A 5,668-nucleotide genomic window follows, 5' to 3' on the forward strand; every position below is an offset into this window, starting at 1 on the left:
TCCCTATTTTTAATCCTGTAGAGTTACCATTGCAATATATGATTAATTACGTTAGGATTAAAATATTTTAATATTTTCAATTCTGTCATACTTTATACTATGAATGTTGTTTACCAAAATGAACTCTAATATTATAGATTATACAGTATTAACTATAAATAACAGTATCTTTGTGATAACGATTCATGCATTGGAAAGCTAAACCTATCACCATGAAATTTTATTAATGAACTGCAATTAACTCTATCTTGAAGAGATTTATTTACGAAAGCGACACGCTTGGTATATGTCTCAAGTGCAATAAAAATCATGTCACAACAATCGATTTAGTGATACTTGTATTCAATGACGCTATGAAAATTACTATGAATTTACTGTAAATTTTCTTTTATTTTTTTACAATTTATTAATTTTATTAATGAGTTATGCATCTTTTGTAGTTCAAAATTTATGAAATCCAAGATTAAATTATATTGTTTACTACATTATTGTTTGATCAATAATTTATTAATGTCTTTAGCATTTAAACATTGCCCAATTTATTTCACATAGTAATATTTTAGAAAGCGGGCCTTGCGTAATAGACATAGTATAATACGTTTCAGTTAAATCTTTTTTAATCATGGTATTTACTTATAGATCTATACTAATTATAGCTATGTAGTTAATTAATAGAATCTAATGCAGACTATTAAAATCACATAATGAATATCCTCTATAATAACTTTCGCTTTTATTAATTTAATAATCGTAAGTAATAAGAATCTGCAATGACATGACAAATGTATAAGTATAAAGACATATTGTACGTATGCAATTAAAATGAATTCAATCAATTAAGTAAAAAGGGCCCCAATAGTCTGCTACTTTTAACGTGCTGCAATAATAATGCAGTAACTTACATTATCGATACCGCAACTGAACGCAGAAATTTCTCGAAACGTGATGTAGTATAGATGCAATTGTAAAAAAACTAATCGCTGGTGCTAAATATCTGCCAGGGCCGTATAAGAAGATAAATGTGATAGTTACTTCCGAAAAATTGACATCTATGTGTCACTACCGCTCGCTCTATCTGCACGATTCCCATGGGCCCCATGTCTCGGCATTATCGATTATACCTGCTAAGAGTAAAATTGTGAATACACAAACACATGGACATGTATATAAACAGACGTTCCAAATGTCAAATAAAGTTCAATTCACATTTAAACTTTAATCAACTTTAGTAAATTATTGAACTAATAAAATGCATTATTGCGCCAATAAATAATGCTAAAGCAATATGGTCCCTTAAATGCCTTGTTAAAAGAACTATAAATAAATAAAGACTTTGAAACGCAAATCGCAATTCAAATGCAAGTTGCTAACACTTATGATATTATTTTAAGACATGACAGGTTGTAGTCAAGTGTCTTAACTTATTGTAGATTTAAATAGACGTGGCTTATGACTTATGACAATGAAACCCCAAATAACTTAATTTAATTGAATGCCAGGATTGAAGAATACATAAATTTAAGTTTATTTAGTATGTCCGTAGCTACGAATCTTAAGTTATTATATTATAGTGATGAGCCACGTCTCGCACGCGTGTGCACGTGTGTGCGGACGCGGGGCGGTCAGCGCGAGGCGCGACTCATTACATAACATACTGTTTACGGATAAATCTGTAGTTGGCGTTGCCTCATCTTCATCTTCGTGTATTGAGTAGCGATATTGTGATATTCACTACTAGGTAACTATGTAGGTTTACTTTTTAGTCGCTTAATAAATTATTGACGCTTAATTTGTAGGATTAATCTAAATATATTACTTTGATAGAATGTGTAATGAAAACGTATTTTATTCTAACATAAAATGAAATGTGTAAGCTAATTTATATAATGTAGACGATGTGCTTTGAATAATGTCGCCTAGGAGTTTAGCCTAAGAATGGATGTATGACGTAGAGGTACTAGATTACGTGGAAATGTAGACTTACCTTGTTTTTAGTTCATTTGTGAATCTGATGACACGCTTGAATTTTAAATAAAATGTAACTTAGGTTAATAAATGGTGATACTATTTATTGTAGGTTAGATTGTCTACTTGACTTTATTTTCTCTAGTATTGATATATTATGTGTACTTTCCTGTGATTTGTGACTATCAGTGTGTAATTTTATACTTGGTTAGCTCAAGCATCTGAGGTTCAACCTTACGTGGCTATAATACTATCTAAAAAGCAATACCTATCAATGTTGTTTTAGTACTTACGACGATATTACATTATTTGACGTAATGAATATAAAATCATAATTCTACCAACAATTTGTTTTTCTTACCCACCTTTGTTCCTGTGAGCGTGAGTTGTGTAGAACATCTACACTGAAATCTGCTACTCTACTGATATCTACGAGAGCTTTGAGACACAGAGTATACGAGATCAATCGAGTTATCTAAATTAGTCGTTGTCGACCTATTACTACCCCATTGCTGGGCACGGAATTTCCTACCATTATCCACCATACTGGCCAAGAATGAATACGGTAGAATTCACGCACTTTTGAAAACTTTTTAAATAACTCTGAGGCGTGTAGGATTTTCTGATGTTTTCCTTTACCGTCAAAGCAAGTGTCAAAATTAAATTCTAATATGCACATTACTTTGGACATTCAGAAGGGTGTGTGTGTGTAGGATTTGAACCTCGAACGACTAGGTGCACAAACCGACTTTCAGGCCACTAGGCTATTAATGCTTCTTAATTAGTAAGACCAGAAGGACTAGAATTTAGAATCCTTTATTAACAGATACGGATAAAAAATCTTAAAAAGCTATCTAGCTATCTTAAAAAGGTCTTTAAAAATCTATTTTTTCGATTTAAACAAGGAAAGAAAAATGCGGTAGTTTTGACATTACAAACACGCACACATTCAGATTTAGATATCATACAATTGGAACGTCATACTACCCCGTCAGATTATTTAGATAGACTCATTTAAATGGAATGCAGACTTTCAAATAGATTACAATTAGGATTATGATTGGTTTAATTACTAGTGATTTGTGACGATCATTAGGACTAATTGTATAATTTTAGTATATAATTGACACATCTACCTTGTCGCTAATAATGATCCTTACTCAGTTATAAATTATAACACACATAAGGACTATTTTAATGAGTACCTTATTAACCTTAACCTACACAATAATTATTCACGATAAAATTGTATGTGGTGGTATATTTTAGGTGGTAAAACTCTTTGTAGTACGGCTACGACAATGTTGCTACATCTATTCCTGTGTAATAACAGCAGTGTTAAGCGCTCTTGTTTTCTAGTTTAAAATACACTTATCCCGCATTCCACCTTAATCCTGGGTTCTAATAACGTATTTGTTGCGTACCTACCTCAGATAGTATATATGTACTCTAATCCTAACTGAAATAAATTTTAGATGTTCACTGTTTACTTACAGTCAGGAAACTGTATACTCAACTTATACTTCTGTTTTACAACATTTGTAAGGACAAGAAAAATATCAAAAATACAAATGTATAGTATTTATATAATTAGATTTTAATTCTCGAAATCATAGCAGATTGATCTGAAACTTTGTACACCTTACACAATCATCGGTTGACTTAGATAAAGAAAGCGATCGTCATCAAACCCACTAAGTATGGAAGAATCGGATATCTTCGGGGATACAACTAAAGAACTACATAAACGTGATATCAGGTCAGAAGGTCAGGGTCAAAATCTCATTACTGGTAAACGTATTCCCTCATGTGGCCGTTTTTACGATTCATTCATGCGAGAGTCCTATGGGGATGTGTTCGAAGCAGTTTTACTTTAAATAATTTTATTGTTCATTCACTCCAAGTATTTCCATTTCACATCGTTTTATTGTAAGTAAGCACTTCTTGTTTAGAATGAATGAACTGTAATTTGCAGTTAGACTAGTATAGTACCCGGCTGCCCATTAAACAGGCCTCAGCTTCAGCTTAAAATCTAGCTAGGACGGCTATTGTTTTTTTATTTTATATTTCAGTTGTTTTCAATTTTATGTTGACCAGGTTGTCCTCTCCCTTAATTTTGTTATATTTATTGACGTCACATTAAAATAGGCATAGTCGCGCTAATCCTCTCTCAACCCTCAACCTATTAGGTACCCTTACAACCTACAATCTCTAGCGGACTAAGGGGTGGCGGAAAACGCGTCCCGCCCGGGCCCCCGATCCTTGCAAACACAGTAGCTAAAAAAGGTCGTCAGATTCAAATAATTTGTGACATGTGTCCGCGAAAAAAAAGGTCACCGAAATCATACGTATTTTTCGGCGAATAAGCCTATGACACATTTGTAATTTTTTTTAAATCAAATCAGGTTTATACACTGGGGAGGCCTCCATTTAACTTTCCGCCCCGGGCCTCCGACGACCTTAGTCCGGCACAACATACAATATGAACAGAATAATTAAATTAAATTTTGAAAACTTCTCATCCATAAACCATCAATATTCTATGCCTAACTAGGACCTCTCCTTGTGCCCCGCGGTCTTTCCGAGAACCTAATTTTTTGCCCGCGTTTCTTCAAATTGTACAGACATATAGAAAATTTATTCTTGACGACCATCTTTTCAGGCGTCAAATTTCAGGGCTATTTATTGTTCTACTTGACGACTTTTTTTCGCTGATAAATTTCAGTGACTATTTCCACATGCGGCCTATTATTTATCTCATGTAGTTAGTATGTGGCCCATGTTGGCAAAAAGGTTACCGACCGCTCCATTAGGTACAGGTTATTTTACTCATAGACTTTTCAAGTACATTGGTCATTGACTTATAAATACTAATAATTCCCCTACTACATACTTATTTATACACATAATATATTCATAATTGTTTACCTTATTAAAGCGATGTTTATTTCGATCTGTTATTCCCAAAAAATAATACTACGGTGACAAGGATAAGGGCAATTAAATATACCTGCCTATACTTATAATTAAAATGGAACTAAGGTAAAGTTCCTCACATCATAAACTTCCGCATATTTTAAATACACAACAGTCTTGTATCGGTTCAAGTTAAATACGTATTGATATCTACAGTTAGTTAATTCAAAACACAAAGTTACTTAAGTGTGCTAATCTTCCAAAATGCAGTTGCAATTTAAGATATGCTTCAAAACAGTGGATGGTGTGTCAAGAAGTATTTTTATATGAATGATATTTTGATCACCGTTTATTTTGTTAAACTATTATACCTACTCGTATATTGGAGAACTTCCCGAGATTTCTGTTATTAGACACTAGACGTTTAGCATTCTAATATTTATTCGGTCGTAAATAGATAAATGTATATTTTATTCAATTTTAGTCCTGTTAAATTTCCGTTAATAGGTACTTACAATAAAACAGGTTTTTGTCTAAACGTTTACAAAAATTTATATGAAAATGTTATTTTGAAATGAAATAATAATATATGTTTCTTCGAAAAGGTATCCTTTTGTGTTTATGTGAATATTTTAATGAACTTCGTTGGCATACTTTAATGTCTAAATAACTTGAAGTCAGGCGCATCACATGTGATGGCGAGCTCCTGAAGGTGCAGGCTGCAGGTGATTCACAGCTGATGAGTGCAAAGGGTGTTGGCAGTTGGCAGAAGTGTAAGCGATGTGGG

Source organism: Epargyreus clarus, unplaced genomic scaffold (assembly GCF_041222505.1).
Source record: "Epargyreus clarus isolate Ecla_fem2 unplaced genomic scaffold, WU_Ecla_fem_2.2 ptg000015l, whole genome shotgun sequence".
Taxonomy (NCBI): domain Eukaryota; kingdom Metazoa; phylum Arthropoda; class Insecta; order Lepidoptera; family Hesperiidae; genus Epargyreus; species Epargyreus clarus.